The 14,577-nt window shown below is 43.2% G+C and overlaps 1 pseudogene across 1 annotated transcript; it reads left to right on the top strand.

Moving 5' to 3' along the window:
• Positions 1–1,063: 1,063 nt before the first annotated feature.
• Positions 1,064–2,054, top strand: LOC104982148 (annotated as a pseudogene). The gene has a single exon (XR_824481.1). The product of XR_824481.1 is annotated as a prohibitin pseudogene (transcript).
• Positions 2,055–14,577: the final 12,523 nt, after the last annotated feature.

The raw sequence follows: 14,577 nt of genomic DNA, 5'->3' as shown, positions 1-14,577 counted from the left end.
TTTTATGATTTGGATTTTTGACCTGGAAGCTCATGGGATCTTAGGTCCCTGACCCGGAATTGAACCCTCACCCCTTACCCTGGAAAGTGAAGTCTTAACCACTGGACCTCCAGGGAAGTCTCAGCATCGTACTTTAAATTCATGCATAGAAATCTGCTGTCACCCAGGGAATATCCCGGACCTTTTCCTTTCTTGGGGCTTTCACGCTCCTGCTTTTCTCACAGGTGATTTTACTGTGGAGAAGATGCTTCACTCTGCCACCCAAGGTCTCGAGGAAACTTGCTGTACTCTCAGACATTCCAGTCCCAGAAAAGGGTCTGGCACTGTGTTTCCCCTTCTTCTTCCCCTTTCCTCTTCTTCTTTGTCCTTCCACATCAGCGGCAAGAAAAAGGTTTTCTCCAAACATTTTTTGCATCAGATTTTTACATGCCTAACATGGTCCTTCCAAGATCTGCTGCAATTCTCTCTTCCTTACAAACCTCAGATTTTCTGAAGAACTTAGGGAAAGTCCCTATAGGATTGAATGAGAAGGTTTGGGATATAGCCAACATATGTTCTTGGAACACACAGAATCAATCTCCAAGGAGGGGTTCTATCCATTTCCAGTATCTTCCAGCTCATCATCTCTGTGGGGGCAGTCCAAATGTCCATCTGCCTACCCTTCTCTTGTCTCCTGTGGAGTTTTATGACAGCTTCATCCTATTCTCAGTTCACGAGTCTAGAATTCTCAACTCCCATAAGTTCTAGGATATGTCACTTTCAAAGCGTGTTCCCAGTGCCTCTCAGGAAGTCAATGGAAATAGGACTCTGGCAACTTTTTCATGCTTAATTTATCCCAGGTGGCTTTACCATCCCAACATCTTTGCCTGCAACTGACCATACATTTATGTCATGGAGGATGGTGTGATAAGTTCATGTCATTATGTTATCCCAGATTCTGTCTGGGGTTGAATTGTAGAAATATAGATTGAATCAGTTTCCCCTTACCATTATTTTCAATTGTTAGTTGTTTACCAAACTGATGAAAAATTCTGTAGCAAAAGTACATGAATTGCGGGGGAATTCATGTGGAGGTCAGAGTGGAAGCAGGTGTGAGTGGGTCCAGCCAAAGGAGACATGGCTGCCAAAGTGTTTGAGTCCATGAGCAAGTTTGATCTTGCCTTAGCAGTTGCAGGAGGTGTGGTGAACTCTGCCTTGTATAATGTGGATGCTGGGCACAGAGCTGTCATCTTTGACTGGTTCCGGGGAGTGCTGACATTGTTGTAGGAGAAGGGACTCACTTCCTCATCCCTTGGGTACAGAAACCAATTATCTTTGACTGCCGCTCTCGACCACGTAATGTAGCAAAGACTTAAACAGAATGTCAACATCACGCTGCGCATCCTCTTCCGGCGGGTTGCTAGTCAGCTTCCTCGCATCTTCACCAGCATCGGAGAGGACTGGGATGAGCGCGTGCTGCCGTCCATCACTACAGAGATCCTCAAGTCCGTGGTGGCTCGCTTTGATGCTGGAGAACTGATCACCCAGAGAGAGCTGGTCTCCAGACAGGTGAGCGATGACCTCACAGAGCGAGCAGCGACCTTTGGGCTCATCCTGGATGACGTATCCTTGACGCATCTGACCTTTGGGAAGGAGTTCACAGAAGCGGTGGAAGCCAAACATGTGGCTCAGCAGGAAGCAGAGAGGGCCAGATTTGTGGTGGAAAAGGCTGAGCAGCAGAAGAAGACAGCCATCATCTCCGCAGAGGGCGACTCCAAGGCGGCAGAGTTAATTGCCAACTCGCTCGCCACTGCAGGCCACAGCCTGATCGAGCTGCGCAAGCTGGAGGCAGCGGAAGACATCGCGCACCAGCTGTCGCGCTCACGGAACATCACCTACCTGCCCGCCGGGCAGTCGGTGCTCCTCCAGCTGCCCCAGTGAGGCCCACACCTCCTGGGCTAGCTGGACCACAGCCCCGAAGTTGCTCAGCACCACCTTCCTTCTCCTGCCCCAGAAATCACTGTGAAACTTCATGATTGGCTTAAAGTGAAGGAAATAAAAGTAAAATCACTTCAGATCTCTTATTTACTCAATCAGGAAAAAAAAAAAAAAAAAAAAGGACATGAATTGCAGACTTTACCTTGCATTTGAGGGGCTCCAGAGACCCTGAAGCCTCCAGTCCAGGCCCTTCTGCTTTACAGATGGTATTTTTTGTGAACAGTTTGAATCCTACTGTTGGAAAACGGAAACAATTTTTTTCTTCTGTCTCTCTCTGGATTCATTCAGAACTGTTCACAATGCTCTTTGCCTTTGTGCCCAAAGGTAACAGGCTTGAGAAAATGAAGGGGTTTCAATGATGATGGCTACTCCAAATTCATAATTCACCTGGTTACCGGTTCAGAATTGGCCACTGCATTAGGAAAGGAATCATGAAGGGACAACATATTAGAAAATGGGCTTCTTAAACACAAGAAGGCAGACCCTGTATGGGTTCCAACTATAAGTACAACTGTGAAAAACATCACGGAAGAAAAATGAAGTAGAAAAAGGTCAGTGGGGGTAGTAGGGACTAATTTCCAGCAAAATAAGTTCAGTAAATTTTAGAGTTGTTGTTCAGTTGCTAACCTGTGTCTGACTCTGCAACCACAGGAACTGCAGCACGCCAGGCGCCTCTGTCCTCCACTCTCTCCCGGAGTTTGCTCACATTCATGTCTGTTGAGACAGTGATGCTATCTAACTATCTCATCCTCTGTGACCACAAGTGTAAATAAAATTTACATTTATGATGGGGCTGTTTGTCTCATGAGACAGTACCTCACCCCAGGATTCATTTAAAAGAGTACTGACTACTGGGCTTCAGTCTAGGAGTTTCATTTCTTCCCCAGAGAGTTAGACTCTTGACTTAGAAAAAACATAAGATCCCTATGCCCTGTCCATAAAAGCTTCTGTTGTTTGTTTGACGAGTAAGAGCTATAGCAGCACGCTGATCTGTCTCATGCTACCCACCCAGGGAAGGTTGCAAAGGGAAGTTTTATCAAGTTGCTGTTCTTCAATCCCTCACAAGATCATTTCTTTTCCCTTGTACACAGCCGTGTGCTTTACTGTTTAACCAGCCAAGGCTAAGCAATCAGGCTCCTCCTTTTCTGATGTCCTGGAAGAGCTGGCTGCATGCATCCCAGCTGCCCTGTGCTGGAGGAAACGCAGTTCCAGCTGACTGCAGACGTTTTTACAGTTGGTCCCTCCCTCAGTTTGAAATTCTCCAAACAAATAAAGCTTGGCCATGCCTCTTTTTTTTTCCTTTTAATTTATCCTTGGACTAGAAATAACGTTAGTTGGTTTTGTTTAATGCACTCTACTGATTAATCCATTTATTTAACTGGATTTGAGCACTTTAAAACCACATCACAGATACAATACCTATTTCTAAAGATTTCTTTTCTAAAACTTCCTTTCCAAGTCTTTAAATTTGCTTTTAAATCTCTTCACTATCTAAGTGATTAGTTTCCTTGAAGGAGACTCTCCTTTTTACCATAATTTCCTTTTCTTCCTGGAAGTGATTGAAGGAATGAAGAGTCCTTGAGATGCCGCGAGGATATTAGCTACAGACGATGAGAAAATGGGAGCTGAGCTATGCATTTAGAGAAGGATTTGTGATACGTGGAGATATGCCAGAGAGAGACCATCGCAGAAGTCAGATGATTGCAATGCTAAGTTACATGTTCACCTTTGCTATCGGTTTAAGAAAGCCTTCCCTCTCATGAAGGGAAATTGCTACCAACAGCTACTTATTAGCTGAGTAGTGTTTTCTCTCTTGGTTAAGGTCAACTGCTGCCAAGTCGATTCAGTCGTGTCCGACTCTGTGCAACCACAGAGACAGCAGTCCACCAGGCTCCCCCGTCTGTGAGATTCTCCAGGCAAGAACACTGGAGTGGGTTGCCATTTCCTTCTCCAATGCATGCAAGTGAAAAGTGAAAGTGAAGTCGCGCAGTCGTGTCTGACTCTTTGCGACCCCATAGACTGCAGCCTACGAGGCTCCTCTGTCCATGGGATTTTCCAGGAAAGACTGAGCCAAATATTCACTCAGAAGCATGAGTAAGGTGGGGAGGGGAGAGAGAGAAGGAGAGAGAGAAAGGAGAGAGCACACCTTATGTTGATCTGATCATTAACATCAAGGATCTATTGAAATTGGCAAAAATTATTTCTTCATCACTTTATGTCACTTTTTGCCTGTAGGACTGAGGGCTACTTTTGATGCAATAGAGAGAACTTTTTCCTTCAGTTGAACAGTTCAGAAATAAACGAACGTCAGGTAACTATCAATCCCAGACTGTCTGTGAAGGAAGCCACAGAATCAGCGTGAAGGAAACTAGGCTAGCTTTGGCTGGACAAACCAAGTGACGGAGAAACACTCACAGGTTCTTCTAAGTGTGGCCCTGTGCTCAACCAGCAAAGCCCTGTATGCAGATCACCGTTCAAGCAGTGGGGCAAGGCCGCTCATTTGTAAAATTCACTTTTATTGGAGTGTAGCTGCTTCACGATGTTGTGTTAGTGTCTGCTGTAGAGCAAAGTGAATCAGCTATATGTACACGTATCTCTTGTTTTTTTTTTTTTCATTTTCTTCCCATTTAGGTCACCACAGAGCACTGAGTAGAGTTTCTTGTGCTATGGTGGGTATGTCAATTCCAGTTTCCCGGTTCATCCCTCCTTCCTCCCCTGTATCCACACATCTGTTCTCCAAGTCTGTGTCTCTATTTCTGCTCTGTAAACAAGTCCATCTGTATCATTTTTATAGATCCCACATATAAGCCATATTATATATTTGTTTTTTTCTTTCTGACTTGCTTCACTTTCGGCTCCATCCATGTCTCTGCAGATTGTGCAGTTTCATTCCTTTTTATGGCTGAGTAAAATTCCATTGTATATATGCACCACGTCTTCTTTATCCATTCCTCTCTTGATGGACATTTATGTTTTTTCCGTGTCTTGGCTATTGTAAATAGTGCTGCAATGAATATTGGGGTGCATGTATCTTTTTGCATGTGTGTGCACTCAGTCGTGTCCAACTCTTTGCAACCCCATGAAATGTAGCCCCTCAGGCTCCTCTGTCCATGGGATTTTCCAGGCAAGAATACTGGGTTGCCATTTCCTTTTTGAATTATGGTTTTCTCCAGATATGTGCCCAGGAGTGGGATTTCTGGGTCATACAGTAATTCTATTTTGAGCAGTTTTTAAAGAAACCTCCACATTGGCTGGGCGGATCCACATTCCCCTCAACAGTGTAAAGGGCTCCCTTCTCTCCACACCCTCTCCAGCATGTATTGTTTGTAGACTTTTTAATGATGGCCATTCTGACCGGTGTGAGGTGGTCCCTCACTGTAGCTTTGATTTGCATTTCTCTAATAATTAGTGACGTTGAGCATCTTCTCATGTCTTTGTTGAATCGCCACTCATTTTTAAATGCCTTTACTTATGGATCATTTCATGCTGGTTCCACAATTATTATGGGGTTAGATGTCATGAGTTTTGATGATTTTATTTGATGTTCTTGAATTTATCAAAAATGTTCTGAATCTCTATAATTTGCATATAGTTTAGAGTAAAACTGAAATATGAGAAGGTATCAAAGATAGGAAAACCAAGGCAGGCTATAGTCTCTTAATTTTTTAAATAAAATTCCAGGATTTTCATGGAAATTTCTTGGCATTTTTCCCCAGTAGGTAGATACAGTCATTCACCTTCTTATCCTTAGCGCAGCTTTCCAGAAAAACAAAAGGGAGACTAAAAACAATTCAGCTATCAACTCACATTTTATGTATTTTTAAAAGAGCTCTATTTTGTTTTAATCTTTCAGAAACTTTTCTTCATAGTCAAGAAATCTTGAAAATGATTATATTGAACAAGAAAGATCACTTTCCTCTGAAGTCTCAAGTAAAAATTGGCAGAATGCCCTTTCTCATCAGTTAGAAGAGATGCTATTTAAGTAATTGTGTCTCATTCTTCATCTGTCTAGGAGTTATCTGTGTTCTCACAGGCTCTTTTTCCTCAGGCCATTGTGAAAACCTCTTACACAGTTTTAATTTCACCTTCACCTTTCCTGCTAATTGGTCATTACATGCTCTTGAATCAAGGAAAGGTGAAATCTGCTCTTGAGTTAAAAAAATAAATAAAGCAAGTTAAGGGCATCGGACTATTGATCTTTCCGAAGGCTGTCTGTGGTCCTAATCACATCGATCAGCATGTAGGGGCTACCGGAAGTAAAGGAGGGCGGAAGGGCCCTCCTTTAATTTCTTATCTTAAATAGCATCCTGTTGCCAAGAGACTCTTTCACCTCCGACACGTGCTGCCTTAAGATAGCCCATCCTAATCAAGTGTCAGTCTGGGTACAAGAAACTTGCCCGGTTTTCTTCTGAAAATGTTCCAGACTCTCCCCTTGGCTCTGTGAACACGTGGGCATTGGGGTCATCTTTAAGTCATCACCTTGGTTCCAGGAAGTCCCCGCTGTGTAGGAATCACACAGTGAAAGCCTGGACTCTCCTCCCTTTGGTCAGAACTCAAGTTCTTCTGGGTCAGTCAACCTGCTGTGCGGAGAGGAGAGTGGTGTAAAGTGAGTCACGTGGGTCTCCCTCACTGCCTTGAAGGGGAGAGAGGAAAGCTTTCCATGTGACAGACTTCTGATGGGAGGCATTTCTCGAAGCGGAGAGTAAGTAAGAGGGATGGAGTGGAAACTTGGGCATAAAAATAAAGGAATGTATGGTCAACTTTTTATCTTCTAAGAAGCTCTAAATATAGCTTAAAAAATGCTTAAAAGCCACATGGGCCATGCCAGTACATGACCGTAGATTGGAGCAAGGCCTGGAGGGAAGTCATAGCTGAACCCTTTCCATGGCAACTTTCGTGATCTGTTTATAGTAGGAATATTTTATTTTATTTTTTTCATATGCATAGCGTATTAACATAAAGTATGTGTGTTCTGAAAAGCTACGGCAAAAGTATTTCTCTACATGCTGTGAAAAGTTAGCCCAGCAAGAGTCAATTTCTACTATCTACTATCAGGTTAGAAGAAAGTTTATTTTCATCTCAATCTTCAAGCTAACTCAGAAACTGAACGAATATTATGCTTTATTAATGGGTAATCTTATTTGTTTTTTCTTTTTCAATTTCTCTTATTTAAAAAATAAATTTATTTTTAATTGGAAGATAATTACCTCACAATGCTGTGTTGGCCTCTGCTGTACATCAGCTGAGGTTTACAAATGTCCCCGCCCTCTTGAACCTCCCTCCAATCCGGGCCTACCCCTCCCTGGTTGTTACAGAGTCCCAGTTGGAGTTCCCTGAGTCATAGAGCGAGTTCCCATTGGTTATCTATTTTACATATGGTGGTGTGTATGCTTCCATGTTATTTTTTAATTTTATATATACTTACTTATGGCTGCTTTGGCCATAAATGAATAAACCAGCTGCGGCACACGGGCTCTAGAGAGCATGGGTTCTGTAACTATGGCCCTCGGGCTCTCTAGTTGCAGGGTGTGGGCTTAGTTTCCCTGTGCTATGTGGGATCTTAGTTCCCCGACCAGGAATTGAACCCATGTCCCCTGCACTGGAAGGGGGATGCTTAACCACTGGATTGCCAGGGAAGTCCTACATGACTGTGTTAGCCTACCACACTGCCTTGTGTGTGCCCAGCACTGTCAGGCCGGACACACAGGATACAGACTTACAGACGCTGTCCACCCCCTTCTAGTACCCTTCACGTTCATCTTTGGGGTGGTTCATTTTATGTGTCCACTTGGCTGATCACTGGGCCCAGCTATATACTCAAATATTATACTGAATATTTCTGTGGGGTGTTTGTAGGAGAGTAGCGTTTAAGTCAGTGGACTTTGAATTCCCTGACAGCTCAGGTAAACAATCTCCCTGTGGTGCAGGAGACCCGGGTTCAATAGCTGGGTTGGGAGATCCCTGGAGAAGGAAATGGAAACCCACTCCAGTATTCTTGCCTGGAGAATTCTGTGGACAGAGGAGCCTGGTGGGTTACAGCCCACGATTTCATATGAGTTGGACACAACCTAGTAACTAAACCACCACTTTGAGTAAAGCAGATTGCTCTCCATAAAGTAGGTGGGCCTTGTCCAATCAGTTGAAGGCCTGACTAGAATAAAGACTGACACCCCCTGAGCCAGAAGGAAATTCTCCAGCCTGATGGCCTTTGAACTTGTATTGAAACCATGGGTCTTCTGGGGTCTCCAGCATGCAGGCAAGCCTGCAGAATTTGGACGTGCCTGCCCTCATTGTCCTGTGAGCCAATTCCTTAAAATAAATATTTCTCTGTGCAGACACGTATCCTATTAGTTCAGTTTCTCTGAAGAAATCTGACAAATGCACTCCTTGTCCCCCTTCCCTCTTTTCCTCAACTCATGTTGCACCCATCAAATGCTTTCCATTAGCCTGAGGTCATGGTGATGTGAGAATCTCTTAGGCCAAATATTACTTTGCCCCACAAGGAATAATGAAAAGCTAGAACTGACCAAGAAAGTATCATGTGTCCCCTAAAATCAGTGAAATCTTTTCTATATATTTATGACACTTATATAGCAATTGTTATCCATTCATTTCTAGAGGATATTTAAATAAGATAGAATGTGTATTTTGTTTTATTTTATCTTGTTTTAATAAAAGGTAATAATTATTTGAAAAGCTTATCCCTGAGGAGATAATGGAAGGAAAAAAAAAAAAATCAAAGTCAAGTGTCAGAGCTGAATGGCCTGAGGAAATTGTGGGAAACCTTGGTGGAGATCTGGTAGACCAGAAATGGTCACCGCACAGCAGCCCCCCACCCCCTTCTCTTACAGCACCAGGTCAGAGTGACCTCATACTACGTCTTAATTTAAAAAAGCCTTTGCAGACTCCCCTTCGCCAGGTAGATACACTCCAGGGCATGTAGTTGAGCCTTCAAAAATCTTCACTCTCTGGATAGGAAGCTAGATTCTGTCCATCTCTCCCTTCCCAACCCCCCTCTACTTCAGCCCCAGTAGGTCACTGAACTTCTTCTAAAGGTTGCCCACTCCTCTGCTTATATGTGGACCCTTCCATTGGCCTGGATGCCCTGTCCCCCCACCGGAGACACCTACTTAACCTGAAAAATCTCAGCACAGATATTTCATATTACTAGAGACTTTCTCTGAAAGCTGTATCCAGTTTTTCTCTAAAAAGTATTACATATTTTTAAAAATATATTTTTGACAAAGGGCATTTGTTAATTTGTTAGGGTGTATGTCTACCACTCCACCATTAGCTTCTGAACCTTCTCAAGAAAGTGACCATCCCTGATATATCTTTGCACATAGTAATGCCTGACAATAAATGCTCCATTAAAAGTGAAAAGGAGCACGCACCCAGCTCTGACAGCATTAGCTTGATAATAGTGTTAACAAGTAGTCCTTTTAGTACTTTCAAATTTCTCCCACTCCTGTGAGGATAATGGAAGTCTTTTCAACAGAAATACCAAAAAGAAAGAAAGAAAAGTGCAGATAAATAACAGAGTTCCTTATTGTGTAGAGAATTTAAACCTTAAACTCATTACCTTTTTAGAAGGAGTTAGAATGAGCATTGGAGAAGGAAATGGCAACTCACTTCAGTATTCTTGCCTGGAGAAGCCCAGGGACAGAGGAGCCTGGTGGGCTGCCGTCTATGGGGTCGCACAGAGTCAGACATGACTGAAGCGACTTAGTAGCAGCAGTAGCAGAATGAACATTAGCAGAGAGATTAAGAACTAAGAACTGAAATTATCACTAAGAATGGAGAAGCATGGAGGGCTGATCCTACCCCATCTCCAAAAGAAGGAAAGCGGGAAAAAACAAGAGAATGGGAGGCTCCCATTGAAGGAACCGTCCAGGCACGTCCAACAGCAAGAGGGGGAGAGAATTTCAGGGAGGCACATTCTCAAGTCTGAAACTTTAAATCTCTTACAGACAAGATTTGGAATAACAAACTTCAAGTCCACCTCAGCACATGCATTCCAGAGCAGTTCTCTTTCCATATCCAAACATGTTCTCAGCATCTTATTTTGAGACTCAGTTTTAAATTATTGTTGTTCAGTTGCCAAGTTGTGTTCAACTCTTTGCAACCCCATTCACTGCAGCATACCAGGCTTCCCTGTCCCTCACCATCTCCCGGAATTTGCCCAAGTTCAAGTCCATTGCATCGGTGATGCCATTCAACCATCTCATCCTCTGTCATCCCCCTTTCCTCCTGCCCTCAATCTTTCGCAGCATCAGGGTCTTTTAAAATGAGTCAGATTTTTACATCAGGTGGCCAAAGTATTGGATCTTCAGCTTCAGCATCAGTGCTTTCAAAGAGTATTCAGAGTTGATTTCCTTTAAGATGGACTGGTTTGATCTCCTTGCTCTCCAAGGGACTCTCTTAAATTATTATACCGGATAAAATATTTAGGTTGTGTTTTGAGAGGTATTTTCCCCCCTGAAGTTGTTAAAATAGACTGCTTGATGTAGAATAAAGCTCACAATCAGTTAAAGTGGAATTCTGACTTCTTACTTGGTATAACGGTAAACACGTTCGTATTCTGAGGCGTGAGCAAGTATTTGAGTTGGAGTCCTCACCCTTTACTCTGGAAGGAGATGCTTGGTGAGCTTTGAAGGCCAGCAGATGTGGACACGGACCAGCCCAGAGTTGCTGGGGAACCTTGTTCTACACCAATACATACTCTAAGTGTTTCCTTTTTTAAAATATACACTGAGTGGCATGGCAGTTCTCATCTTCTGTACTTAGAGGAATATTGCTTTTCTTAAAAATGGAGTTGGACTGGGCTTCCTTCGTGGCTCAGTGGTAAAGAATCCATCTGCCAATGCAGGAGACCCAGGTTTGATCCCTGGGTCAGGAAGATCCCTTGGAGGAAGGCATGGCAAACCACTCCAGTATTCTTGCCTGGAGAATCTCATGGACAGAGGAGCCTGGCAGGCTATAGCCTATGGGATCACATGGAGTTGGTCATGACTGAACGATTTAGCATACACGCACACATTTGGAGAATGACTTTCCAGGAAGGGGTGTGTGTGCGCGTGCATGCCTTTACACAAGGGCACATGGATTTTTTGTCCAGCGGATAATCATGGGAGACCAGAGAGTCTCTGAACAACAGCAGGAAAGGATGAGGTGGTCATTCTGGCCAGAAAACTGGAAGATGATCCGTCCACCTGCTGAAGTTCTAGGTGGCCATGCTTTGCACCGTATATTAATAACCCACACTTGGCAAGTCTTCCTTGAACACCAGAATCAGATAAACTGTCACTCACGTGTTCCCTTGGGTGTCTGATCTTGAACGTAAGGACCTGCTTGTCTTTACTCCCACTCCCCATCTCTTCCACATCACAGCTGGGGGCAAACTCATCCTCTGGGCTGCTCAGGTCAGGAGAACCTTGGATTCACCTTTCATTTTTCTCTTTCACTCACAGTCTGCATTCAATCCATCAGTAAAATTTGAATCTCCCTTCAAAATACTGCTCCTCTGCTGCGAATTCTGGGGGCTCATTTGCTATCAGCTCTTCCACGCACTGTTGCAAAGTCTTTCCAGTAGTCACCTCCTTCTGTTGTTGCCTCTGCAGCGTGTTTGGAAACCAGCAGCCTGAGTTGTGTGCCTTTAGTTGGATCCTTCAATATCTTCCCATTTCACTCTGAGTCAAAGGCCAGGTCTTTCCGGTGGTCTCAATGACTCTGTTATATTGACAGCCACCCTCTAACAGTGTCTTGATCAAAGTCCTCCCTCTCCTTCACTCTGTTTCCAGATACTTCTGCATCACTGCTGTCCCTCCACTCTCAGAGGAAGCCCTACCTCAGGGCCTTGGCATGGACTGTGCTTCCCTCCTGGAGCAGACTGCTCCTGATCCGTCTCTCATAAACACTCTTATGTCAATTATGAATTGATGCTTTTGAACTGTGGTGTTGGAGAAGACTCTTGAGAGTCCCTTGGACAGCAAGGAGATCAAACTAGTCCATCCTAAAAGAAATAAGTCCTGCAAATTCATTGGAAGGACTGATGCTGAAGCTGAAACTCCAATACTTTGGCCACCTGATACAAAGAACTGACTCATTGGAAAAGACCCTGATGCTGGGACTGATTGAAGGTGGGAGGAGAAGGGGATGACAGAGAAGGAGATGATTGAATGGACGTGAATTTGAGTAAGCTCCAGGAGTTGGTGATGGACAGGGAAGCCTGGCTTGCTGCAGTCCGTGGGGTCACGAGGAGTTGGACATGACTGAGTGACTGAACTGAAACCCTCTTGTATCTCACAGGTCTTTGCTCAATTCTATGTTCTGATTTCTTCCCTGGTGAACTCCATTTAAAATGGTGAATCTTCCTGAATACCTGTTCTCTCTTCTTGCTTTAGTTTACTGATTTACTTGGTATTTTATTTGTGTATTTTTTTATACACTATATTCCAAGTGTGTATACGGCTCCTCTGTTGCAAATTTCAGGAGCTAATTCACTATCATCTCATCTGTGCACTATTTCAAAGGCTTTCCAGTAGGTCTCCTCTTTCTGTTGTCCCTGCAGTGTGTTTGTAACCCAGCTGCCTAAGTTATTAGCCTTTAGTCAGATCCTTCAGTATCTTCCCATTTCACTCTGAGTAGAAGAGTTTATATGTATATACAAACTCTAGCACTCACTCATGTGTGCTCAGTCGTGTTTGACCCTTTATGACCCCATGGACTGTGGTTAATCAGGCTCCTCTGTCCATGGGATTCTCCAGGCAAGATTACTGGAGTGGGTTGCTATTTCCTTCTTCAGGGGATCTTCCTGACCCAGGTATCAAACCCACATCTTTTGTGTCTCCTGTGTTGGCAGGTGAATTCTTTACTGCTGAGACACCTGGGAAGCCTATAAACTTTATAAGGGCACATATTTTCAATCTTTTAAAATTTATTACTCTATCTCAGTGTCTAGATTTTTGTCTGACATGGATATTTATTGAGTAAATAATTCTGAGGCCAGATAATATTTCCATACTCCTGTCTTTAAGAGTTGTATGTAAGGCAGGGGGAACTTTAAGCCAGAATGATAGAAGAAATCAAAATATTTCCCTCCATTTTAGCATTCATGATATGAGAGATTTATAGGCATGTTCTGGACATTCCTGACAAAGAGCAGAATGCCAAGAAAGCTATTGAAATCCCACAGATTGGAATGCTGTATTCTAGACCAGTCACATCAGAAAACCATGCTGTGCTTTCAAATAAATCACAAGAAATCCAGCATGTCCCAGAAAGGACTCATCATCTTCTCCGTTTCCAAGCACTGAGTGTCCTATCTTTGGGTCATCTCTTCTCAGACATAAAATCTCAGGATGGCATAGTATACCTCCCTCCACATTGATTTAATTGCTGCATGTCATTGAACTTGCCATTAAAACTGGTCTTCTTTTCTGATCTTCAATTTTGCCGTCCCTCTGCTGGAACTTCATATCTCCGCCCGGTCTGTTGCTTCCCATCTGTTTCTTTCCGTCCTGGATTCTGCTCTCTCTGCCAAAAGTTCTCAATCTTTTATGTGCTATGACTTTCCTATAAGCAACACACTCACATGGACAAAGCCGAACAGTCAGTCTCCTTCCCCATCACTGTTCACAGGAATAAAGCAAAGATTGCTGCATTTTTTTTGGGTATGAGAGTCGTTAAAATATTTTAACAGCATAAAAGTAATGCAATCAGCCATTTGAAGATATAAAAAATGTCATTTAACTGGAACAGTAAATAAATTGCCAGTTTTTACTTAAAACATTTTTATTTTTATAGGGAATAAGTCAAACATACTGAAAAGCAATGAAAATAATATAACAGATACCCAAGTATGGACCACCCAGATTTACCAGATGTTAAGCATTTGTTGCACTAACTTCAGAGTTCTCCTCTTTGTTTTAAAGAGAGGAAAAGAGACACCACTCAAACTGGGCCTCCTTCCATACCCTTCTCTTCCTCTCCAGAGGCTAAAGTTTTGTAAATCCTTGCTGTGCGTATGTTTGTACCCCTATTATGTTTCTATTACAAGCAACTTATATGATTATCCCTCTTGAATTTTTACTCCAATTGCATCATTATATTTACCGTTTGTACCCTACTATTGGCATCGACATGTGTGGGTACATGGTAATACAGTTCATTCAAACAACGGTCTTGTGGGATTCCAGTATTTGAAAAACCCACTGAGAAATGGAGTATTTTCTGCCTTATCAGTAAACAAGGATGTAAGTTAGCAGCGATTGCAGCCCTCCAGTGTGAGCTGGTCAGCCCTGAGGGACCTCGGGAAGGAGAAGAATGCCTTCCATCTAGAAGCCATCAGACTGCAGTCACTCCCTACGGTGAGCTCTGAGGACAGGAAGCTCAGGATGTGAAAACACAGAATACTGAACATCAACAGCTGAGGTGCATATGAGAGGAGTGATTTCAGTGAGCCCAGACCCTTGCATCTTCCATTACATAAGAAACTGCTAAATGCCTTAACTTGGGTTATCTGGTTTTCTTTAATTAACAATAGTCTTTTGATGTTCAGTCTACCTGCCCTTTGTTGCAAAACTTCTGTATAACCTGGCT

Source organism: Bison bison, unplaced genomic scaffold (genome assembly GCF_000754665.1).
Source record: "Bison bison bison isolate TAMUID 2011002044 unplaced genomic scaffold, Bison_UMD1.0 scf7180017864527, whole genome shotgun sequence".
Taxonomy (NCBI): Eukaryota; Metazoa; Chordata; class Mammalia; order Artiodactyla; family Bovidae; genus Bison; species Bison bison.
The sequence above is the reverse complement of the archived record's forward strand: the minus strand, read 5'-3'. Positions and strand labels throughout refer to the sequence as shown.